We start from the raw sequence: 26892 nt of genomic DNA on the forward strand, positions 1-26892 counted from the left end.
TGGTGCTGGTGGTGGTGCTGGTGGTGGTTGTGGTGCTGGGATGGATGTCCGTTGGCTATGGATGTGGCCGTAACCTCTCGAGTCGTCTCCTGCTCACGTCCACTTCACTCGTCTTGACAGTCGCTGCTACTCTCTCAATATGATTAACTTGCGAGCGTAGAAGAGTATTGCACTAAACCCACGACAAATGTTTACACCTCCGTAAACGTTTTTTTTTTACAATTTTTTGTTTCTTCCGCTAATAATTTCATTTAGGAGGGAACGAACGACACCAAGAGGTAATAAAGCACAGGGTTGCGCTGTGCAGATCTCCTGCGTGATTTCGGGTTGTTACCGCGTGCTGTTTGGCACAATGTCTGACGTTTCACTCCATGTACCCGGGGAGGGGGGTGGAGGCTTCTTCAGGATCTCTCTTCTTAATCAACCATTTGGTTACCGATGTCTGAAGCTTCGCTCGACGTGTTAGGACTTTCTACAGCAGTGGTCTTCATTGCTAGGCCCGCAGGCCCTGGTGGCCTTTAGTGTGGCCCCTGACAATATACGAAGAGTGAGAACACCCCACCCCCATCATCATCATTATCGTGCTGCTGTCAAACCCACGATGGTTTCAAATGTGTGGCGGCCCTCACACACTGATGATGTCTTATCGGCGAAAGTTCCCCCTCCCACCCCTCTGAAAACTCGTGAAGAACACTGCTGAACACGCAGTAGGCTTTCACAACCACTATCATCTATATTCCAGGGTTTTTTTTGGTTAGATCGCGTAAATATATAATGTGCCGTTAACGCCGCCACCACCCGACACAGCCAACTGGTAAGGTTTGTCGCGTAAACAGAACGTGTCAATTCGTCACTAGTACAGCACACCGGTGTGTTGGAAAGCAAAGCCACAACATTTAGAATCTGAGTACGACGTTTCGCCAGTAATTACAACCAGCTTCATCAGGCGACAGCCAGACTTGTGGAGAAATCCTCCTGTTTCGTTCCTTAAATAGAGGTGTAGATGTGCCATCGCATCTACCCCTCTGTTTAAGTAACGAAAAGGGAGGGTCTGTGCAGAGCACCGTTCTACAGGATCTCCGTGACTGAATTCGGAACTCAAAATTCAGTTCCTGAAAGAAATCTGCCATCAACTCGAGCCGAAACGCCGGGCACTGTGCCACGCGACGCGACACGAATTCTGGATAACACTGGTCAACAATTTTTTTTTCCTGCCTGGACTTTTGCAGCTGTTTTAGACTAATTTCAGAGTGCTGATTCCAAATCTGATCTCAGATTTGCTCTATCACATCTCATTTTTTTATGCTATCGGCATACCCCATTTTCATTGATTTTACCCGAAATTAACTCTGTCACTTATGATTGCAAGTGGTTGCGAGACAGTGGCTGCTTTAGTGTTAAAATATGGTGCTGTATTTTTAGGATAGTGTGTTTATAATATCATTTTATGTAGATATCCACATTATTTAATATTTTTCGTCTGCAGTTTTTATTGAAAATGCAATATTTTATATCTAAAAAACCTGATGTGATAGACAAAAACGGATGCCAGATTTGGAATCAGCACCCCAAAATTAAAACCGTTGGAATACCTTATGCCAGAAAAAGTGTGTTGACCAGTGTAATCTACTCTCCAATTCTGCCAATGAGCGTCCCGAAGAAGGTCACACATATCACACGGAGCGAAACGTCGGACATGTTGCTGATGCACGGCACGATCCAAGAACACATGAGAGAGACGATAGACGGTGGGGGGAGTTTGGGGGGTGTTGGGGGGGGTAGAGGCTAGTTGATGTGCGCTCACTCACGGATGAGTTGATGTGCGCTCACTCACGGATGCACTCTTGGGAACGAAATATCCCTCGGCTGAAACGTGCTCGCTCAGAAGAGGGAGGGCTTTTCTTATTCATTAAAGACACGCAACGAAAAAAAATGCGTCCGAGACAAGATGTTGGCCAAGGATGTAACGCTCCCATCGCCACGGCAATGCCCAGTGTTTCAGAAACCAGCCCCCAACATCCCTGGGTCGGGGTTGGACGGAGAAATGTGTACAGATGGTAGAAGCCAATGCCAACACGTTTGCCTGGGTCGTGTGTATGCACGTACACACACACATACACACAATGCCGATAATGTGTTTATTGTGTTGTTGTTCTGTTTGAAAATAAATTAACCGGTTTTTGTTCTCATGGCAGATGCGGGGTGGCGATGCGGTGGTTCGCGTACCGCGCTCTAAACCCGGCCACCCCAGTTTGATTCCTGGCCACGGCTGATATCAGTGGCCAGTGATATCTGAACCGTTCCTGGGACCCCTCCAAATCCGCTTCACCAACGTGCACTGGCCAGCGTGCTGAGGTATGGTCAACTCCACCCCCCCCCACCACTGCTGTCCTAACCAATTTAACACGAAAGTACTGTCCGCAGGAGTGAACGGCGAAAGCTCAAGAGAAGCAATGTTCAGCACGCGGCCTGACCCGCCCAGGAATCCGCCGTTGCGAGGCCTTCATCCAGCAGTGGATTGACAAAGGACGGGAAATAAATAATGTATGTCATTAACGACACATCCTTTTGACGGGTGTCGGGAAATCTAACGTCTGAAGAGGAATCTGTAATCGGTTGTTAGTTATTCAAGGATTTTGAAGGAATGTATGGTCATGCCATAAACGGGATTTAAAAATACGCTTAGGTTTTTTAAGTCACGTAGGTAAAAAATAAAATTTATAAAAGTAAAATAAAAATCACGACGTTTCGTAGGCAACACAAGCTTCCGTCTTCAGGTGGAACCGTCACAGCACGATAGCTGTATCAAGTAAAGATATTTTTTTTATTTTACTTTAATTTTTTTTATTTTTTACCTACGTGACGTTACCGAAAAAACCTAATAGTATGAATCCTTGCAGTCACGAAAGCTTCAAATCTAGAAGGAATTTAAAAATGTTACTTTTACTGCAGTACTTTCATGGCTACTCCTTGCTGCAAATGAGCTGCTGTAGTTTCTTCGTTTGCGCGTCTTTTTGTTGGGAGATTGAGTGACGTTCTGACCCCGTGCCCCTGCTGTACATCAGCGGAGAAGAGCTTCATAGCTCATCGGATTCCTCCTGCAGTCTCTGTAATAAATATTCAGATTCTGACCCCAGCAAGGAGGGCACTAATCCGACTGCGGGGGATGTTCGCGGTTGCCTGGGTATGTCGCGCCACCGTCATTGCGTTGATGATGTCCGGCACTCGAGGGCTGATTTGGTTTGGATTATTTTGTCAGGTAAAAAAAAAACTATTGGGCCGATGAGTGCCACATTTTCGACGAGGACCTGGTTACAACAGCAGAAACAAACTGTACATGGTCAAATCTTGACTTAAAGCTTTCGTGACTGCAGGAATTCATATTCTATGGGTCTTTCGGTAAAGGCACGTAGATAGAAAAATTATAAAAACATCACGACGTTTCGATCGCAAAACAAGCAATCGTCTTCAGGTGTGAGACGATTGCTTGTGTTGCGATCGAAACGTCGTGATATTTTCGTAGTATTTTTCTATCTACGTTCCTTTACCGAAAGACCCATAGAATATGTACATGGTCACTCAGTTTTTTTGTCATTCGCACTTAATTTTCGGAACCGTTCGCCGTCATGTAACCCCGTCCAGATGGAATGGGAGCGGAAGAAGGCACCGATTTTGCTGAAGTTCGCTTTGCATCTCGAGCGGGTCAGTATTAGACACTTAGTCAACGCTGTTGGAGTTATCCCCAAAGAGCTATGAAACAAAAATATTCAAAGCACACACCAGAAGCAGGAACAAAGGCCTACGACGAGACGTGGAAAGGATGACAACCCCCGATGTATCGCTATCATTGTTACTGTTAAAGATTATATTTTTGAAACACCGGATTTCAGAAACGCATTCTTGTGGTAGATATTGGCGCTGTCGACTTCCCACGATATTGGTATTCATTGTATTAGCCCTGAAGGAATGATGGACAGGTGCAGTGAGGTCATAGTTAACGCGTTGCGCAACGAATCCGGCGACCCGAGTTCGATTCCCAGCCGCGGCCAACATCTCTGAGGTCCTCAAAAAGTGGGACGCATAATAATAAGAATATCTGCGTGGAGGGGAGTAGAGTGAGATATGTGGGGAGATGTAGGAGAGTGCGTGGAGGGGAGTAGAGTGAGATGAGAGGGGAGAGGCAGGAGAGTGCGTGGAGGGGAGTAGAGTGAGATGAGAGGTAGGAGAGTGCGTGGAGGGGAGTAGAGTGAGATGAGAGGGGAGAGGTAGGAGAGTGCGTGGAGGGGAGTAGAGTGAGATGAGAGGGGAGAGGCAGGAGAGTGCGTGGAGGGGAGTAGAGTGAGATGAGAGGGGAGAGGCAGGAGAGTGCGTGGAGGGGAGTAGAGTGAGATGGGAGGGGAGAGGCAGGAGAGTGCGTGGAGGGGAGTAGAGTGAGATGAGAGGTAGGAGAGTGCGTGGAGGGGAGTAGAGTGAGATGAGAGGGGAGAGGTAGGAGAGTGCGTGGAGGGGAGTAGAGTGAGATGAGAGGGGAGAGGCAGGAGAGTGCGTGGAGGGGAGTAGAGTGAGATGAGTCGAGATATGTAGGAGAGTGCGTGGAGGGGAGTAGAGTGAGATGAGAGGGGAGATGTAGGAGAGTGCGTGGAGGGGAGTAGAGTGAGATGGGAGGGGAGAGGTCGGAGAGTGCGTGGAGGGGAGTAGAGTGAGATGAGAGGGGAGAGGCAGGAGAGTGCGTGGAGGGGAGTAGAGTGAGATGAGTCGAGATATGTAGGAGAGTGCGTGGAGGGGAGTAGAGTGAGATGAGAGGGGAGAGGTAGGAGAGTGCGTGGAGGGGAGTAGAGTGAGATGAGTGGAGAGATGTAGGAGAGTGCGTGGAGGGGAGTAGAGTGAGATGAGAGGGGAGAGGTAGGAGAGTGCGTGGAGCGGAGTAGAGTGAGATGGGAGGGGAGAGGTAGGAGAGTGCGTGGAGGGGAGTAGAGTGAGATGAGAGGGGAGAGGCAGGAGAGTGCGTGGAGGGGAGTAGAGTGAGATGGGAGGGGAGAGGCAGGAGAGTGAGTGGAGGGGAGTAGAGTGAGATGAGAGGGGAGAGGTAGGAGAGTGCGTGGAGGGGAGTAGAGTGAGATGGGAGGGGAGAGGCAGGAGAGTGCGTGGAGGGGAGTAGAGTGAGATGAGGGGGAGAGGCAGGAGAGTGCGTGGAGGGGAGTAGAGAGAGATGAGAGTTGGGTCGGCAGACGATATTGGGCTATGCCGCCACTGTCCAGGAATTCAACTCGCACACTTCCGAGTGCGAATTGAACCCCCCAGCCGATTCCTCTTCGTCAAGCCGTGAGACTCACAGTCGAAGACGTTCAGCAACGCGATCTACCCCCCCACCCCAAAAATTTACTTCTTTTTTAAAACGCGACCACAACAACAACAACAAAAACCTCTCCCGAAGCCCTTTCACCGCTAGAGGGGGTGTCGCGGGTTCCATGCCAGCCGAGACAGCACCAGGCAGAACGAGCAAAGAGCCAACGACCTCCCACTTAAACATTCACAAAGGAGGCCCCTTGAGTTCAACTTCAATATCAAGTAGGGGTAAGCGGTGGGGAGGTGGTGGGTGGGGGGGGCGCGGGGATAACAAAGACAAAGATCCCCCGTGTAGCCTTTTAGCAGACGAGTTCAATGCCCGATCCACAAATATACAAAGGAGACATCGCAGCGAAACTCGCCTCCGCTGCTCCTCCAGAGCGGCCGGTCTCGCTCGAACCACCTGGAATGTGACATCGCAGCTGTTACTCTGCAATCTTCACGGGCAGCCCTCACGAAGTACGAGAGGGGAGAAGCAGACTGTTGGGCCAAGTGCTGTTTTTGCGAGCACCTTTAAATTACAAAAAAAACCGACCCGGCACGGCCAACACCACGCCCGGTCGCCTTTGTCTCCCCAGTGGCGATGTTTACACACCGCACCAGGTACTCGTGTCATGGCTAAGTCGACGTAGGTGAGGCTCAGGGTCGGTTCGGATGTCCGTCGCCAGTGTCGGCAGGCCGTGAGCGGGAAAAAAAAAAACTCGCGTGGCTGCGTTCGTAGCGCAGTGCGCTAACCGCTGCGCCACCGCTCCCCAAAGTAACACAAAGACAAAAATCCCCAACCCCCCCGTGTAGCCATAACAGACTTTGTGGGGTAAGTGTTTTTTAGCGAGCACCTATTAAGACCAGGCACGGCACACGAGAGGTTGGGTGGGCATCACCACGCCCGGTCGCATTTGTATTCCCAGCGGCGATGTTTACGCACCGTATCAGCTCCTCGTTTGAGACTGAGTCGACCTAAGGGACGCCCAGAACCAGTTCAGATGAACGTCATTGGTGTTGTTGATTCGTGGTACTCGAACTCGAGACGCCGGGTTTCGTAGTGCAGCGCGCTGACTGCTACACTGCCGCTCCTCATAACGACAGCCCCCATTCGCCACTCAGTGGCCCGTGACATCATCACGGCGCTTGTGCCAGGCTAGGTGCGCTTTGAGGCCACGTGAAGTGTCAAAGGCTCGCTGGCAGGAGGTTAGAGGACAGAGCCAAGTGCCGTGGGTTGACTGACTGAGATGACTGACTGAGATGACTGACTGGTAGATGCACCACATGTGGTTCCCTGCTGTGTGTTTAGCCGCGCGGCGCTCCGCTCGTTGTTGTGAGCGTCGCTCCACAATAACATTCGCACAAAGACAAATACCCCCCCCCCCGCCCGTATAGCCTGAACAGACTCTTGGGGCAAGTCCTGTTAGCGAACACCTCTGAAGGGCGGCACGGCACACGATAGGTTGGGTGGGCAGCACCACGCCCGACCGCCTTTGTTTCCCCAGTGGCGATGTTTACTACACATTTGAGGCTGAGTCGAACTGGGGGGGGGGGGGGGGGCGCTCGGGACCGGTGTTGGCCGTGAGCGGGAATCGAACTCGGGTCGCAGTGTTCTCAGCGCATCGCGGCGCTAACCGCTGCGCCACCGCTCTCGCGCACGCGCGCGCGCGGGTCGGTCCCTTGTGGACGCACGCGGCTCGCTCGACGCAGCCGCTGCCATCTCGGGCGCGTGCGCGCTTTGATGAAGAGCGCCGGGTGCCCGTTGATTTCTGCGTCGCAATAAAAATTAAATAACCCCCCCACCCACCACCACCACCGCCACCACCGCCTTTCCTGTCGCCTTTTCATCCCCCGCCATCGACAGGCGCCGGGACACGCGTGGAGGCAAATCGCAACAGCCGTCTGGCGGGGCATCAATTCCGATGCAGCGCGTTTGATGATGGCGCGAAATTACGAAACCTTCGCTCAACCCCGGTCCCCGTAGTGTCAAGGGATGTGAGAGGTGGGGGAAGGTGGGGGGGGGGGGGCTCTAAGAGGCTGAGCCTGACCCTCCCCCCCCCCAACACCAAACCTCATGGCTAATTTATGTCATGTTGAGTCCCCTTTTAGCGCGTGGTGTTCACACTACAACGCGTTTTCGCTATAACGCGCTTCTTCCGTTCGGGAACGCTTTCCGCACCACTAAGAACGCGCGCGCCGCTGTAACGCGGTTCCTGAGCGGCCGACGACGAACTACTTTCTTGAGCTGCGCGGCTGAGCGGTACGCTGCAGCGCGCGGACTGATACGCAGGTAACACGGCGTCGTAACCCGCGGTGATTGGTCCCGCCATCTCGCCGTGTGTGCGTGGTGGTGCGAAGTTTATAGTAACATTATACAGGTAGGAATAACAGGTTCCACACTGCCCACCAGGGATTATTTGTCTGTCTGTCGTGCATATTTGTCTGTCGTGCACGAATGCGCCGTCCAACCAAGTTCCTACCTGCCCCCTCCGAAGGAACGTGTTTTATAGGGGAATTGTTTTTCGCGTTAACCGAGCAGTCGCTGTGCCGTAGTCAAGTTCAGCAAGCGTTGCTCCGGGTGCGAGTACAGTACAGTAATACTCAGTGACCAAAGTGCTCATACACGTGTTCATTCATCCAGCAGTGGGTAGGCAAACGGACTGTACCGTGCATGTACGTAGAGGATAATTAACGGACGAATTGGTACAATCGTGATGTACCCACGTATGCCGTGAAATCCACCATGTCTCGTACAGCTGTACCCCGATTGACGTCTTGCCCCTTTCACCTCGTTTCGCAAACACGTCGTCACTTTTCGATTTAAAGCTTCTTTCGTGACTGCAGGGATTCATCTTCTTGGTTCTTTCGGTAAAGTCACGTAGAAGGGAAGTAATACAATAATAAAAATAAAACATCATAAAATAATTATCACGACGTTTCGGCTACAACGCAAGCAGCCGTCTTCAGGTGAAGAATGAAACACTGCCAAGCTTGGAGCGTATATATAAGCTGGGTTAGAGGGGTGGAAGAAGAGCGCCTTGACAAAAGAATTTGCATATCAAGAGGAATTTAGCATATTTATGGGAAATGCGTAGGAGGTGGGCGGGGCGAGGGGGTTTCAAAGTCATATTATGCCCGTGCATTATGCAGGATTACTTAACATCGCTGCCCTGACTTGCGTCGCCTCGACCCACACCCACGTCGCTGACGGCATCGTCCTGCCTTGCTCGTTATCCGCCGCCTCTCAGCCACCGCGCCTCCACCACCGCCCCGTCCCGTAAGTCGATGTTCGTCGTCGCACCTTGCAGGAACGCATCCCCCGACGTAAACCGGGCTACTGCCGTCCAATCACGAGGCCGATGGGCGTCAACGCCTTGACCTCGTTACGCGACGCAGGGCTGGGAGTTGGAGCAGAACGCATCTTACGTACGCGTGAAAGCAGATTTTGATAATTTGGCTGCGAGGAATGGCCGCTTGACAAGCCACTTCGTTGAGCTATCATTTGTTACCAGCTCGCTTCTGAAACATAAGCTAATAGCTGAATGGGCTTTTAGTGATTGGCTTACCTTTCCCATAAATAGCACTCGTATTGTGTGTTTATATTGCTTGTTGTGAGTTTCTGACCCGCCCATACTACACATCCGTGAAAAAAAAAACTTCATGGTTCATCGGATTCCTCCAGGATGAATAAAGATTCTGATTCTGTATGTTGAACTTCAGTCGCACCGTACGTAGTCAACCGTGTTAATCGTAGGTGCGGGGAAAGCAAAGGTGCTGCTGCTCACAAACAGCAGGAAGGCAAGACTCCCGTCTATAGACTCATACAGGGACCCATTGGCTCACACAGAGACCCATAGACTCATGCAAAAAACCCATATACTCACACATAGACCCATAGGCTCACACAGAGACTCACACAGAGACCCATAGACTCATACAAAAACCCATATACTCACACATAGACTCATAGGCTCACACATAGACCCATATACTAACACAGAGACCCATAGATTCACACAGAAACCAATAAACTCGCAAATGACCCAGAGCTTCACACAGATACCGATAGATTCACACAGAGACCTATAGGCTAACACATAGACCCATATACTCTCACAGAGACCCATAGACTCACACAGAGACCCATGGGCTAACACATACACCCATAGGCTCACACATAGACCAATAAACTCGCATATGACCCAGAGCTTCACACAGATACCTATAGATTCACACAGAGACCTATAGGCTAACACATCAAGTTCAAGTTCATTTATTAGGTATAGCCCTGTGAGCCATTCGGCTCTTGAATCGGGTGCAACCGCAACAAACAAAAAACAAAAACATGAACAAAAAACATCTTAACGTGAATATGTGACTAAGTGAAAACAGAAAATCCAAGAAAAGACAGCAAAATATTGCAGAAAAAACACTGTACACCAACGCTGTGTGCAAAAATCCCAGTGGGATGCAAGTCAAACAACAACAACAACCACAAGACAACTTAGATTAAGGCCATCAGTCTAACTCTGTACTACAACAAACAAACATGGCTAAACCAATACACTTTTCGAAATCACATAGACCCATATACTCCCACATAGACCCATATACTCTCACAGAGACCCATATACTCACACAGAGATCCATGGGCTAACACATACACCCATAGGCTCACTCAGAGACCCACAGACTCACACAGATGGGCTCACATAGAGAGCCACTGAGAAACTGGAATGCGCTGGCAGTAGCTTCCCCATCAGCGCTCCCTCCACCCAGGAGCTGGGTGCTGGCAGCCCACGCGGCTTCCCAGGGGACACCGGCCTGGTGAAGCTCAGCGCTGGTGCAGCAGCAGCAGCAGCATCGTCACCACCACCACCGCCACCACCGCCACACGCTGCCAATGTGGCCCAATTAAATTTCGATTTAAAGCTTTCGTGACTGCAGGGATTCATCTTCTTGGTTCTTTCGGTAAAGTCAAGTAGAAGGGAAGTGATAAAATAATAAAAATAAAACATAATAAAATAAGTGAGAATTATTTTAGGTAAAGTCACGTAGAAGGGAAGTAATAAAATAATAAAAATAAAACATAATAAAATTAATAATAAAAATAAAACATTATAAAATTATGTTTTATTTTTTATTATTTTATTATTTCCCTTCTACGTGACTTTACCGAAAGAACCAAGAAGATGTGGCCCAATTGTCAATGGGTCCAACCTGCAGCACGCCTGCCCATCCCGGAGTGGAACACCCCAAAGGGAGGGACATTACGAACCTCCGCTACCTGGAGCCACGAACCGTCGCCACCAGCCTGCATGTGCTCTGCAGCTCGCTCGCGATTATATCCGCAAGGTCGAGAGAATAAATAAATCCGCAAGCGGATATTTGTCGCGGGCGCCGCTTTCAAAGATAGTTTTCACGTGAAGCATCGCGAAACGAAAGGGAGCGGATCGCACAACCGCCGATGACGCAGCACCATCACAGGTTGGCGGTGGAGGAGAGATGGGGGGGGGGACAGAGGTTGCGGATGAATTGTAATATCAACGAGAAGAAACAGTGAAATAGAGACGATGGCGTCGCTGTGCAAGCCTGGTTCTACCGTAAGCTGCTCCTCACCCGTTGGCCACGTGACCACGGACACAAAGACAAAGATCCCCCGTGTAGCCTGGAACAGACTGTTGGGGCAAGTGCTATTAGCGAGCACCTATGAAGGGCTGAACGGTACACGAGGGGGTGGGTGGCCAGCACCACGCCCGGCCGCCTTCGTCTCCCCAGTGACGATGTTTACACACCGCAACAGGTACTCATTTTAGGCTGAGTCGACCTTGGACCGGTGAAAATAATCGTCACTGATTCTGGCCGTGAGCGAGAATCGAACTCGGGTCGCCAGGTTCGTAGCGCAGCGTGCTAACCGCTGCACCACCGCTCCCCACATATTGGCAGTTAACACGGATCACTTCAAGAAGCAGTACAAAACAGACGATACGTTCTGTATCTCCCCCCCCCCCTTTCCCCTGTTCTACGTGGGTCTTCAGTAAGGAATGTTTACAGCCTCGTTTAAAAAAACATACGTTTAGCATTATCCATGCTTTTGTTTCAATCCAGGCGACTTTGCCCACCCACTACGCTGGGGGCGGTGAAGCAGCCAAGTGGTTGCGCGTTTTTCGCTGGTCGCAGACGTTGCAGTTCGTGACCAGCGGCCGCCCTGGTTAATACTGTGGGTGCATCGACCATGATACTGGTAGGAACTGTCAGGTTACACCAGCCCATAGGGGATTATTGTGTCCGTCGTGCAGGGAGGGGCTGGGTGGGGAGGGAGGGGCTGGGTGGGGAGGGTGGGGCTGGGTGGGGATGGGCTGGGTGGGGAGGGGCTGGGTGGGGAGGGTGGGGCTGGGTGGGGAGGGTGGGGCTGGGTGGGGCTGGGTGGGGAGGGCTGGTCACCCCGTGGTGCCCTTATAAAACTCAACGTTTAACCTACTCACGCCGGCTTGGGCATATTTGCGGAATACACCACGCCGCCATTGACCCTGGCCATTGACCGAGCAACCCAACGTTCCTACCAGCTGCCTCCGCAGGAATGTGTTTCACAACACGTATGTATGTTGAAATTCTTTCGCACCGTACGTGGCCGACCATGCCAATTGGATGTGCGGGGGAAAGACAACACACTAAACACAAAACGCAGTTACACTATGAGATCTCCTTTACCAGTGGCGGGTCGCCAGGTGTCAGATTTTGTACCAGTTAAAAGGGTAAAAACCTATTACAAAACGCAGTTTTAAAAAAATTAGTTTCAATTCAGATTTAAATGTGCATAGCTCCAGTGGCTTCCTATCATCGGAAGCACTCATTTTTTTCCTTTTAGCTTTTCATTGAGTATGTCCCCTCATTTTGATGTTTATATTTGTCTTCATTTTATACGTAGGCCTACCTTCGTTTAATTCATACTATAAAGTTGTGCGATGCCCTCTTTAGTGGGGGGCGAGTTTTTTATACTCAAAACATCAATTGAATGAATTAAGGAAGAGCATTCCACATGGCCACAAAAGCGCATCTGAAAGCGCGCAATGCGGTGACCGTCTGAGTTCGATGTCCAGCCAAGAGCAGCTGCGTGATGGCTCATGCTCCTTGAAGAGATCAGTGAGGTATTGTGGTCAATCTGCGTGTCATGAGCGCGACCCGTACAGTGGATGGCAACGATCCTGGGACGTCGTTCTCAAACCGAAGCCCGATTGTGTGGTCCAAACAAAATTTGCCACATTTTTCAATTTAAAGCTTTCGTGACTGCAGGGATTCATCTTCTTGGTGCTTTCGGTAAAGTCACGCTGTCTTCCCGACAGACCTGTTCTTCACCTGAGGACGGCTGCTTGCGTTGTGGCCGAAACGTCGTGAGAATTATTTTATAATGTTTTATTTTTATTATTTTATTATTTCCCTTCTACGTGACTTTACCGAAAGAACCAAGAAGAAAAATGTTGCCACATTTGAATAAATTATCCACGAATCACTGGACTGGGTAAACACGCGGCTACGGTGCCCGCCACTGCGAGACTACCGCAGACTTCAACCATCGGGTAAAGAGGGCAGACGGGCCCCTTCGTGATAGCAACGAGGACTGTGCGAACACCCAGCGTACGGATGATGATGTTGACCATCAAGAGTTGTGCTGTATTTGGACAAACCCCCCTCCCCCCCAACTCAACCTGCCACTCATTCCCCATTCTTCTCTTGCTGTCAATGCTCATTTTTATTTCCCCTTCTCCCATCTGATGATCGTTGGGAATGTGTCCCCCTTTTGCGAGCGGTGGAAACTCGAGAAAAGGTCAACGCTAGGGCCGATGGCGGCGCACGTCTTAGCCTATTTGTCAGCGTTGATGCTGCACGCAGCCGCAGCGGGGTTGTGACTTAATTAGACGAAATAATATATGCAGCATATCGGAATTAATCAGCAGCAGCCATGGTCGTTCCGCTGCTGGATGAAGGCCTCCCCAGTCCTCTGGCCGTCTCCCGAGATCCCGCGATGTGGTCATTTTATACGGGGGTTACAATTTTTTTATGACGATTTTGGGGAAAAAAAAGTTTAAATTGGAGAACTCGTAATTGCGTGCAAACAAGAACGAGCGTTAGTAAATGACTTAAAACAAATGCAAGCACATTGAGCCATGAGACATTTTTACCCAATTTGTCCTCAATGTTAAACAGATTTTGTAGAGATTATTACTTATCATACCGGGACACTTTGCTAGGAGGGAGAACAGACAGCGGTGAGGAATACTACCAGATGGACAACCACGCCAGGGAGCTTGTACGACCATACTTTGCCGCATTGGTGAGTGCAGCGAGGTGCAAAGTGGCTGGGGTGAGGAGGGGGGGGGGGGCACCCAGAACTGGTTCAGATATCACTTGCCACTGGCGTTAGCCGTGGCCAGGAATTCAACTCCGGAGGTCGCCGAGTTTAATGTTTAGCACAGCAGTGCGTTAACCACTGCGCCACCACTCCGCTCCTCCCCAGGGTTACAACTTCACGAAATAAACACGGCAAAGAAACCGGTGGTGTCCAATGCCTTTCACCCCAGGGCTTAGTTCGACATTGAACACTTTCTGGGACGCTGCTCGACTGCAGTGAAGGTGGCACCGTGGCCCATCGCAGCCACAGCGACAAGCGAGATATATATGAAACTGAATCTTGACTTAAAGCGTTCGTGACTGCAGGAATTCATATTCTTGGGTCTGTCGGTAAAGTCACGTAGATAGGTTCAAAGAAAATGACAAAAATACAATAACTACGGTAGTTTTTTTTGTTATGTGGTGTTCAGGTCGCCGATCTGGATGGGCCCGGCTAAAATGAATCAACACTTTCGCTACGACTGCAACACGAGAACCCCAATGTTGTGTTTGAATCTCTGCTCTGCCAGATCCACCGGCTAATCCCCCCCCCTCCAATTTACAAATCTCAACGCCACGTCACCTACCACCAAACACAAAGATCCCCCACCGTGCAGCCTTAACACACTTGTTGGGGCCACCACCGCTACAACCACCACCCTCTCACTCACGCCCCCCCCCCACGCCGCCGCAAACCTCACCACGGATCACTTCCCACGGCAAAGTTCAGCTTGGCAAAGCGCGCACGCACGCGCACGCACGCGCGCGCAACGTTTGCGACGGCGCAAAAACAAACAAATACAAAATAATAATTAATTACTAAGTGTCCGACTACCCACCCCCGCGCGCGACCATCGTCCGTCGGAGTTTTCTAAGCGGAAGCCTCTGGCACTCTGACAACAAAACAATACAAGCGAGATAGAAAGTGTTTTTGTGTTTCTCTCTCTTTCTCTCTCTCTCTCAAAGTAAATAAAGCCCCCCCCACTCTAACAACAAAACAACAGAATTCTTTGTCAAGGGGGCCCCATCCAAAAAAAAAATCAAATTTTGAACCCGTTCCTTATTAATACAATTTAAACGCTGGGGGGGGGGATTTCTGAGTGCCAAGCTGAGCTCGTCACAATGCGTCGCTTTGTGCGCAGATTACACCGCGAGACAGGCGAAGCGAAAGTGGATGGAGCATCGGCCGCTTTTCAGCCGACTCGAGTGCAAAGTGGACGACTTTTGTTTCCTCACGTTCAGAGCAACGATTCGCGTTGGTGGGTACTGCTGCAGTGTTTTTTTTTGTTGTGGTGGTTGTTGTTACCCCGAGCTCTCAATACTCTGATAGTGCGCTGTTTTTGAGTTGTACGCCTTTTGGCGTCATCTGGTCCAACACCAATGGAGACTAGACTCTAAGGAAAGCTGTCTCGGGTGTGGACCAATCAACTTCAAGGACAGTGCATATCATTATCATCATCAGAGTTGTTTCTTTTTGTTTGCATTTTGACTGCTTGTGTTGTGGTTATTGCAAACATGATGCCTTGCATAAAGGTGTCAGTTTTGTGCCAGTTTAAAGGGTAAAAACCTATTACTATATTTTGCCACTGCTAAAGGAGGCCTCATAGTGGTTGTTGTTGTTGTTAGTATCAGCGTCAGTAGGCAACCGCTGTAATGTGTTGACGATGATGATTGTAACGATGCAAGTCGTTATATATATTCTTTTGCAGCAGCAGCTATTCCCGCAAAGTAGATATCTTTGTTTCGCATGGTTTTTGAAATAAATTATTTACCCAGAAGAATAGTGCGATAGTTTTTTGTGAGTAAGAGAATAAGTGGAAAGAGTTTATTGATGATTGATGATGATTGATGGACGCTAATTATCATAATGGTATCATAATGGTATCATAATGGTGTACATTATTCCCACAAACACAGTATATTATTGACATACACTATTGTGACACTACATTCTCTTAAAAAGAACAGTTGGAACTGATTAACGATGATTGATGGATGATTATAAAAAGAATGAGTAATTTATCCAGGGAAGACACACTGAACGAAATGACTCCTCTTTTCAGGCGGGTCCTGCTGCCGTACGTTTTAATTCAAGATGTTTTCGGCCAATTTATCAGTCGGTTATGCACGTGGAAGGAAAGCGGAGCACTCGGAGAAAATTCACAAGTGCGAGCGGAGTCAACACTCCCATACGGACGTAAACTGGTGGCGATTAATCTACTTGCTGTACTGCCTTTCCTGGTAATCCAGGGGACAGCACCCTCCTCGGCGCCGATGGGAAGGGAGTTTCACAACTTAAACATGCGGTCATCCACCAACTCTCGCTGCTGCCTCCAAAGTTCTGGATTACAGGCAGCCACTTGCATAGCCACCACCGCCCAGCTGTGATAATGAACATGAATATTATTACTGATACATCTGCCACTCGTACAATCTTTAAAATAATATAGAATTGGACTAGATCCTCTGCAGACCCTTCCTGAAAAACAGCTTATCTTTCCATGCGAGAAGATCAGTATCATTACCGCACAATCATTATCTACCACCGAGAATATGAATTGTCATTGTCCACCACCAAGCTGAAATCTGCAAAACAATTTTTTGACGTGTAAGTGACAGCGGCGTGACTTTTAAAATCACTGGGTACTTTTTTTTTCTTTCACATATCGCCGACAATTAACTTTGACCACAGGTCAGAGCACAGTATTTTTAAACTGATTAACCCACGAGCCAAACTCAAATGCAAAAAAAAACCGACACGTGTTCCGTTCAATGTTTCATCAAAAATCAAACTGACAAAACTAAAACGCTGGTTTGCGACCGTGTTTGTGACTAGGACGTAACCTCTCCATCGGCGATGTTTGAGCAGTGTACGGGGAAAAAAAAACAAAGGTTAAGGCGCAGCCCTGCAATTTCTTGCTCACGTCCCTTCTGGCGGAAGGACCTCAACTCGAGGGAGTTTCAAAAGGTATCCCGAGAGGGTACATTGTGTGCCCAGTCGTCCACACTGGCCAGAAGTCTTGGAACAGTTGTGCGTGCCTCACTCTTTACCCCACCGCATTCAACGTGCAGATGTTTTCTTGTTCGTGTTTTTGTTTTTTTGTTTGTTGCGGTTGCACCCGATTCAAGAGCCGAATGGCTCACAGGGCTACACCAAATAAATGAAGCTGAAATAAAACTGAAACTGACTACAACCGTGCTGCACCACATTTCCACAGCTGGGTGGACGCAGCTGGTAGGGATTTGAAGAAACTCCACCGCTACCCCCCCATTGTTTTAATTTGATTGCCGCTCCGGGCGATCGAATTCAACCGGAGTGACCTCTGGACCGCGCGAGTCCAGCTTGGTAACCGATAGACCACGCCGGGCGCGGTTACACGACGCTCATTTCTGTGATGCAAAACAATCATTGTGTAGTACTGTCTGGGGTCGAGAATCTGATCTTGCACAGAGACAGAGAGATCTCTTTGCAAAAAACTTTGCTAAAACGGGCTCAAACAAAGGGACTGTTATCCCCGGAACAGAAAGACTTTATGTTTATAAAAAGCGTAAAGAATTACCTATCGCAATTCAGATGAGCACTCCCATCAATGCGGGTTAGGTAGAGCAGAAAGGAAAACAGATTGTATATTTATTTATGTTACAAAACTATTTATATAAAAAAATGTTTTTTTATTTCAGCAGGTTAGGCCCACTAAGCTATATAGCTCTTTTTTCAGAAGCGACCTGGTCACATGTGATCGCTCAGCGAAGCGGCTTATCACATGGACGTTTATTGCGGCCAAAGACTCTAAACGTTTGATGCTGCTTCTAAATGTGGAGGGGACAAAACCCGGAGGACCCGGAGAAAAATCCCCGCAACCACGGAGAGAGAGGGAGACACGCAAACTCGAAATATACAGCTGGCGTCAGGGTCGGGAACGAATCCACGACCTCCTGTATACCAGGCGAGGGAGTTAACATCTCATAGCCACCGTGATGAGAGAGAGAGACACGCAAACTCCAAATATACAGCAGCAGGCGCCAGGGTCGGGAACGAACCCACGACCTCCTGTACACCAGGCGAGGGAGTTAACATCTCCTAGCCACCGTGATGACAGAGAGAGAGACACGCAAACTCCAAATATACAGCAGCAGGCGTCAGGGTCGGGAACGAACCCACGACCTCCTGTACACCAGGCGAGGGAGTTAACATCTCCTAGCCACCGTGATGAGAGAGAATTTGCGTGTCATCCTTGCGCAGGGGCCATGCTAATCTTCTCTGTATTGTTCCAATTTAGTATATGTACTGCCGGAGGGAGTTAACATCTCGCCACCGTGATGAGAGAGAGAGAGACAGACACGCAAACTCCAAATATACAGCAGCAGGCGTCAGGGTCGGGAACGAACCCGCGACCTCCTGTATGCCAGGCGAGGGAGTGAACATCTCCTAGCCACCGTGATGAGAGAGAGACACGCTAACTCCAAATATACAGCAGCAGGCGTCAGGGTCGAGAACGAACCCACGACCTCCTGTATACCAGGCGAGGGAGTTAACATTTTCCCACACCCGAGTCGAGGTAGTAACACTCCAATGGGCCCAGCCGTGGTCAGCAGGCGTTTGTTTCGCCCCGCGATGACTCGTCATGAGCAGTTGTGAACGAGCCATATCCCTACATGTGTGTTTTTACGTCTGTGCGATCCTTAACGTTTATCTATATATACAGCTATTGTTTTTAAAGTTAATTATAAATGACGCGTTGGTTGGGCGACACTGCTGCTGCGTCCGCTGTGGTGGGCAAGCACAAACCAGCGACAACCCAACACATTAGCCAGTGACGACACCACCCTGTGCCTTGATAGGTAACATCAATAATAGGCGACGTTTCGGGCTCACGGTCCTTCTTCACAGCACATTGACGTGGGTTGCCCAAAAGCGTTGAAAACGTCAAACAAATAATATGTTCGACAGATATTTTGTCAGTCCACCGCTGGACGAATACAACTCCCTGGGATTAATATTCTTGGTTCTTTCGGTAAAGTCACGTAAAAGGGAAATAATAAAATAATATAAATATAAAACAATAAAAATTATCACGACGTTTCGACTGCAACACAAGCAAGAACATTTTCTTGCTGTGGATTTCACACCTGATTATGATTGCTTGCGTTGCAGTCGAAACGTCGTGAGAATTTTTATTGTTTTATATTTATATTATTTTATTATTTCCCTTCTACGTGACTTTACCGAAAGAACCAAGAATATGAATCCCCGCAGTCACGAAAGCTTTAAATCGACATAAAAAAAAACTCGCTGGGAGTTTGTGCGCGTGACTACAGTTCACTATACTTCACGATACTTCACTATACTTCACCGTGCTGGTCCGTGCGGTTTGTTGAAGGGGGGGGGGGGGGTCAGTGATCCTGGACCGGCTCACTCGCCACTGATGGTAGCCGTGGCCGGGAATAAAACTTGTGTCGCCCGATTCGTAGCGCAGCGCGCTAACGGCCGAGCCAGCTAAAAGAGTATCAGCTTGTGTTCTAACATGTGACACAGATACATACCGTGTTAAATCTCGATATTTTAACGTTATGTTTACAATTGTTTTACACGCAACGAGCGATATTTTAGAGATTTAAGACGCAACGAATGCCTAGTTGTGGGGATACATTGTGGGCAGCGGAAACCAGCGTAGAAAGAAAATCCAATGTTGTACTGTACTACACCACTACGTCTATGCTCCCTGCCAAGTTAACATTGACCGGTGAGGCGAAGTACCGTCAAGAAAACAACAACAACAACCGCCATTCGCCACTAAGTGGCGGTGACGCCATCACGGCGCGTGTGCCAGGCTACGTGCACACACACACACCCACCCACACCTCCCAGAATCACAAGATGCACCACCTCCAACGTTTACTTTAAAGTCCGGGTGACTGGGGGTGTCGTATGCTCTGGAGAATACGGTAACAGTGCGTAATACGATATCAACAACTTCATTTTAATGAACGTTCAAACGTGTTCACGATGTGGAGAATATTGCTCTGCTATGTAATTGCAAACTATTTTTGCACATTAGCGGGGGGGGAGGAAGGGGGTGGGGGCGATGCTATTTTCAATGACCCTGAGAAAGACAAAAAGGCATGAACACACACGTTTAATCTGTGTCCTTTGTGTTATGGAACGTGATAATGACCCACAACACGACAGACCACTTAATAAACAACACCTAATCATCGGCCTGACAATGAATGTGGGTAATCAGATCTCCCTTACAAATGAGTTAATGGATCTCGGGGGGGCTCTCACTTGTCAAATAACGCAACAATTTCAAGACAGCCAGTCGCTAATAATTTTAATTGGTCATTGTATGTTCATAACTATGGCTATAAAGCCACGGCGTTGTCAAATGTTGCGCTGCATTGCACTAAATACCTTTCGTTAACAGCATTTTACGGGATGTATGTTTGTAATCGGAGATGCGGGGGAAGGACAACAAGCTAGACACAAAAATACGTTCTGAAGAAATTAGTTTTCAATCTAAGATTACTTTAGAGTGCATAGCTCCCATTGGCTTCCTAATATCGGAAAGAAGAGCGTTCCAGACGGCCGCAGAAGCGCATCTGAAAGCGCCGCGCGATGCTGTGACCACCGTCTTGTTCGATGGGTAGCTAAAAGCCGCTGCTGCTGCGGCAAGGATGATCGGAGTTCGCGTGATGGTTAATGCTACTTGATCAGAAACATGCCTATGTGTCGATTTAAAGCTTTCGTGACTGCAGGGATTCATCTTCTTGGTTCTTTCGGTAAAGTCACGTAGAAGGGAAATAATAAAATAATAAAAATAATAATGATTATATTATATTATTTTATTATGTTTTATTTTTATTATTTTATTATTTCCCTTCTACGTGACTTTACCGAAAGAACCAAGAAGATGCCTATGTGTGTGTCTCTCTCTGTTTGTCTCTGTGTGAGTCTCTCTCTGCTTGTGTGTCTGTCTGTGTGTGGCTATGTTTTGTCTCTCTCTCTCTCAAATTTAGCAATCTTTGGAAGAACGTAATGAACCAGGTGGGGTGTTGTATTGCACTATATTTCCAAGTTTACTATGTTTGTTTTCTCATTCATTTGTACCTGATGATGGTTGCTTGTGTTGCAATCTAAACGTCGTATTCTATTATTATTGACTTTACCGAAAGAACCAAAGGGTACTGTCGAGAAGACAGAGTCTGAATGACACACTCCAGGCTTGGAGCGACTATTTAAGCTGGGATGGAGGGGGGAAGGGCGCCTTGACAAAATAATTTGCAGACCTGTTTTTCACCTGAGGACGGCTGCTTGCGTTGTGGCCGAAACGTCGTGAGAATTATTTTATTATGTTTTATTTTTATTTTTTTATTATTTCCATTCTACGTGACTTTACCGAAAGAACCAAGAAGATGAATCCCTGCAGTCACGAAAGAAGCTTTAAATCGAAATTTAAGCGTCGCGATGTTTCAAAAGCAGCATTCAACCGGGGATGGCTACGACACGCAGCGGAGCCCGTTACCCAGCAGTGGATTGAACATGGCTGATGACGACGACGACGACGGTGACTCGGCACGCGTCTCGCGCACCGTGCGCGCTGACGGTCTTTTGGGGGGGGGGCGGAGGGGTTCGTGGTGTGTGTGTGTGTGGGGGGGGCATAGCCCCGTGTGTAACGCGTTGCGACAGGCCGCGGGTCGCAACATCTGTGCGGGCCTGCGCGCCCATCTGCGCACCGACTGCAGCGGTTTAGCGTAACGCGCTGACGCGGCAAACCTCCAGCACGGGGGGGGGGGGGGGGGGGGGGGGCACGACACGGGTCCTCCTCGCGACCCGGGGGAGAGAGAGGGAGAGAGACGGGGGGGACCCACACCGTCCCGTGTTCTCACCCGGACCAGCGGGACAGCGACTTCAGAGTGAAGAGAGTCAGGGTAAAGTCACGTAGAAGGGAAGTAATAAAATAATAAAAATGAAACATAATAAAAAATATTATGTTTTATTTTTATTATTTTATTACTTCCCTTCTACGTGACTTTACCGAAAGAACCAAAAAGATGAATCCCTGCAGTCACGAAAGCTTTAAATCGAAATTTAGAGTCAGGGTATTGATTGACGCTTCGAGGAATCCGACGAGCTATGCAGCTTTCTTGACCGCAGGGACACTCGAAGGCATATTCGGACGTGGCTTGGAAGTGGTTTTTGCGCTGAGCTTGTGTTCTTTTCGATAAGGCACGGTTTGGCTATGTACGGTGCGAAAGAAGTTCAACATGCATACGCACATGGTTACAAAAAATAAAGCTTGCGTTGTGGCCGAAACGTCGTGAGAATTTTTTTATTATGTTTTATTTTTATTATTTTATTATTTCCATTCTACGTGACTTTACCGAAAGAACCAAGGAGTTGAATCACTGCAGTCACGAAAGCTTTAAATCGAAATTTAAAGCCCTAGAAGTTCCACCTAAGATCTCGCTAGAATAATCCGCGAGTTTGATTCGGTCTCGCGAGAAAAAAGAAACCGCACTTGTCGGTGGTTTGCTCCCTCGCTGTGGCAATCGCCGTCGTCACGTTCGGATTTGGGGGTTCAGTCATCGCCGACCGTGAGAAACCTCCGTCCACTCCGACAACCATAAAGTTCCTAGCGCAGACGTGGCGGCGACAAATCGTCGGCGGAGGAGCGTGAGCCTGAGATTGTGTGCATCGGATTTAAAGTTTCTGGTTACCGATCGCGTTCGCTTTGTAAAATTACATCTTTATTCTGTCACTTTATTTTTTGTTCGGGAAAAAAATATTTCGTGGTGGTTTTCTTTTTTTTGTACCGTTACCATATCCCTGTAATGGGTAGGGCACGTTAATATCGCGACTTATTTAACCACGATGGGAACTAAGATCTGCCCAGCGTGGCAACATCTGTACCGTGTGGTAACATCTGTACCATCACAGGTCGCCCATGAAATAGAACCCCAACGGCTTATTGGGCCTTTCCTGCTGAAATAATAAACAGATGAATCTAAATCTCTTGGAGGTGGCTTTGAGACACCTACTAGATATTTAGATGTGACTAAGAGACACCCACAAAGTGTCTAGATTTGGCTAAGAGACACTCACAGCGTGTCTAGATGTGGCTAAGAGACACCCACAGCGTGTCTAGAAGTGGCTAAGAGATACCTACAACATTCTGGACAAAAGAATGGTAATTTTGAGTCCGCGTTTTTCTCCTTTTGACAAATCGACACAGTAACGTCGATTGTGGAACGTGAAACTCCGCGGTGACACACACACACGGCAGGAGCTGGCGGAGTTGCGTAGATGTAATAGGATCATTGTGCAGTAGAACACCCTTTAATCCTGCGGAGAAGTGGGGAGCCAATTTTGCGGAACCTATTCTGTGATCTAACCAATTACCACCGCTCCCGACACACACACACACACATAAAGACAAAGATCCCCCGGTTAGCCTACGTAGACTGTCGGGGAAAGTGCTGTTTGGGAGCACTTAATAAGGCCGTCACGGCTGCAATTCTACACACCTCACCGCGTACTCACTTCAGGGCCGAGTCGACCTAGGGGAGGGAGGTCCACGACTTCCTCAGCTCTCACTCGCCACTGATGGTTAGCCATGGCTGGGAATCGAACTCGGGTCATCGGGGAGGTGCGCTAACCATTGCGCCACCGCTCCACGCCCCACACGCATGTTCAGTGCAGCAAGCACGTGCTGTTCAGTCTTGGTGTGTGCATGTTGAACTTCTTTCTCACCATACGTAAGCCAACCGTGCTAATCGGAGGTGCGAAGCGGCAACTCCCCCCACCATTGGTTTCAATGGCTATCAGCATTCATTGAACACGCAAACCTCGGAGAAAAGCTTAGCGATGCATATTTTAGTAACACCTCCTGACTATGAACATCTAGAATGGGCGCTGAGCCTTTAGCAGGAGGGCGGTGGTGTGGGGGGCAGGGCGTGGAGGGGGGGGGGGGTCCCCACCTGCACCAACACACACTGACCAGAGTGGTGAAGTATGGTCAAATAGCCCCCACGACCTGCACGGCGTGGAGGAGGCCCTCGTCGAGTAGTGGAGTGGCAAAACTGTTTTTTATTTGTCCAATTTAAATGGATACGTGAAAATACGTTTGAGTTGTATTTTTTTTTATAGCGTCTAAATGCAACCAGATCTTACAACTAAGGAGAGAAAGTGGCTAAATACTGTATTAGTGTGTGTGTGTGGTGATGTGTGTGTGTGTCTGTGTGTGTGTGGGGAGCGGTAGTGTAGTGGTTAGCGCGCTGCGCTATGATCCTAGCGACCCTGGTTCGATTCCCGCTCACGGCACAACACCGGTGACGATCATTTGAACCGGTCCTGTGCCTCCCCTAGGTCGACTCAGCCTCAAATGAGTACCTGGTCCGATGTGTAAACATCGCCACGAGAGAGACAAAGGCGGCCGGGTGTGGTGTTGGCCCCCTCGTGTGCTGTGCCGTCCTTCATAGCTGCTCGCTAACAGCACATGCCCCAACAGTCTGTTACAGGCTATATGGGGGATCTTTGTATATATAGATAGTGGCAGTCAGTTATCTACAGAGGAGAATTAAAGGATTGAGTCTGGAGTTAAACAGGTGCTGGGGGCCAACAGCATGGAGCTTTTGAGGGACTGTGTGGTGGTCTGGGACTGTTGTTGTTTTTTGCTGACTTGCCCAAGCTTGCATTTATGGTCGAACAATGGGCAGGAATTAATATACTTTCGCAATTTGTACTCATAGCCTCGATTTATTTGTATTAATGTATTTTTTGTGACTTGCTTACCTTTCCTATACTTTGCACTCCTATCGGTGTTTGTACTGTTCGTTGTTGTGACTCTCTGACCCGCCCCCTGCTGTGAAAAAGAGCTTCATAGCTCATCGGATTCCTCCAGTATCAATGGAAAATTCTCATTTTGATTCTGGTTGGCTTACGGGAAGGGAGTTCAGTCCGTACACAGTGACAAGGATACGAGGCCTCACGCTCTGGCTTCAGTGCTCATATGTCTCCAGCTCAAGCCTCCTGTAAACCACGTGACCTCTGTGAGGCCACCTCCCACCTCGCCGCCACCCACTGCAAAAACAGCAGCGTTGAGGCCCTAATGCAGCCTCTCTCTCCCCACCATCACCTTTCCTGACCCTTTGGTCCCATATTTCCCATTCCTTTTCCATTATTTTCCTCCGATTTCTCACCCCCTTCCCTCTCTCTCTGCCGTATCTCTTCCCCGTTACCTTTCGCTTCTCCGTGCCTCGCATCCTAAAGTCTCTACTCTCCCTTGCCGCGGTGTAGTCACCGGTAAGCAAAACAAACAAACAAAAGTCGCCTGCTGGAATCACGTGGCTCGACGTGCTATTTCGAAACCGACCGTCGCCGTGACGTGGGATAGAGCGGTGAGATTGGCCGCGCCACACCCGCGCCAGCCGCCAAGCTAAGGAATTCCGTCGCTGACCAAGCAAAGGACAGGTTTGCCGAGGCTTCGGTGCGCTGGGCGAGCGAGCGGCACTCCGAGAACGGCGCGCTGCTTTTGCCTCCACCCCCCCGTTCCGTGTTGGCGGCGAACTTCGTGCGCTTTGCGCACATTCCTCAAGAGAACCGGAGATCGCGAACGGCAACGCTTGAGCGTGAAGATTTTGCGCACCGGTTCAGACGCGCGCGTGGGAATTCTTCGCCTTTGTAATAATAGCATTAATAACATACAACAAATTGCGCCTCTAAAGCTCCTTTTCACGCTGAGGTCGCAAGGTGCTGTACAGAGCTAAAAAACTGAAAATAGAATTTAATAACATCGGGAAAAGGCCTCGAATGGCGGCGAGTTGACCGAGTGCATATCGACGTCTAAATCGCCAAATTTGCAAAGCGGCTCGCAAATTACTCAATTTTGGTAAAAGCCAAGCGGCAACTTCAACGCCGATGGCAGAGCGTCCTTGTGCGCGAAGCGTGGCACCTTCCGTGACAGTCTTCGGCAACGTCGTGAACACCCACACGTATCACAGTGCTACGATTCAGCTCGTGTCGAGGGCGCCTTTGGGCAGCAAGCAGCCCCCGGTGATTATCTGGAACGCCGCCGGCGGATGATCGAAGTGGGCTGCGGACGTTCACCGCATCGTGGGACACTGCCACTCGCCATTGTCCCTCGGTGCACGGAGGCTGTCCGTGCATGTGGTGCGGGAGTCATGAACGGGGGGGGGGGGGGTCCGCTATTTGCGGGGCAAAAGTTGAAAAGCGGGAGGGCAGTGTGGAACGAAACGTGCTCGCTCTCTCTCTCTCGCTCGCTCTCTCCATAAAGTGAACGGAACTGAGCGTGCAAAACGACGCACAGCTGTCGAACGCATTATTATTATTATTTTTTGTAAACCACGCACTCGTCTGCTACCTACAGCTCACTTGCCTAATCGGCTACGCGCGCGCGACGCGGATCCGCGCAAAAAAATTTAAACCCCCCAAAAATGGGGGGGGGGGGGGGGGTGGTGGGGGGCTTGCACTCCGAACGACGCACTTGAAACATTCCGGGGGAGAACGCGAGTCCGTTCGACGGCCACTTAGCGCGACACGTGCTGCACACGACAAAGTTGTCGTTTGTGCGACGTCAAATAATTTTCTCGTTCGTTTTTTTCGCACGATTTTTTCGTGATGTGTATATATATTTTAAAAAATGACAACTGGATGCGTTTGGACAGAGCGGGCGGCTTGCGTGACAGCCTGTCATTTTGAACTTGTGTCAAGTGTGAAGAAGGTGTCTGCTTGTACGCTCCGAGCAGGCCGCCAGAAGCCCAGCATGTTTTTTTTTCTTTCCCGAAAGCCCCAGATATCAGATTTTTTTTTGTTGAAACCCCTACCCTCCCCCACCCTCGTTTCCGCTCTCATCCCAGGGGCAAAAAATGTGTCGGTGCTCAGATGTCTCCTCGTCTCGCTGTCCGCGAGGCTCGACTTATGCGGCAGCAGGAGGGGGGGGGGATAACCCCGTTAAAGTTTACAGATTGTGGGGCTGTTTGCCGCAACGCCGGGGCAGAAAAGGCGCGGAGTCAAAGTTACTTTCGGAGAGTGGAGTTGGTGATAGGTTGGTGGTAGGTACGAGCACAGCAAGGAAACACGCAGGGGCCCCAAGCGGCTAAAAGAAACCTCCCTCCCCCCACGCGGATTCATGGAAAAAAGAGGGGCCTACAGAG

At 49.3% G+C, this 26892-nt stretch overlaps 1 protein-coding gene and 1 pseudogene across 8 annotated transcripts in view; both read right to left on the reverse strand.

The window, feature by feature from the left end:
* The window catches only part of LOC144941091 (nuclear factor 1 A-type-like), a 384067-nt gene that overhangs the window by 328041 nt on the left and 29134 nt on the right, over positions 1–26892 (reverse strand). The window lies entirely within an intron of this gene.
* On the reverse strand, positions 17936–18018 carry LOC144941270 (U6 spliceosomal RNA; annotated as a pseudogene).

The sequence above is a fragment of the Lampetra fluviatilis genome, chromosome 24 (assembly GCF_964198595.1).
Source record: "Lampetra fluviatilis chromosome 24, kcLamFluv1.1, whole genome shotgun sequence".
NCBI classification, from domain to species: domain Eukaryota; kingdom Metazoa; phylum Chordata; class Hyperoartia; order Petromyzontiformes; family Petromyzontidae; genus Lampetra; species Lampetra fluviatilis.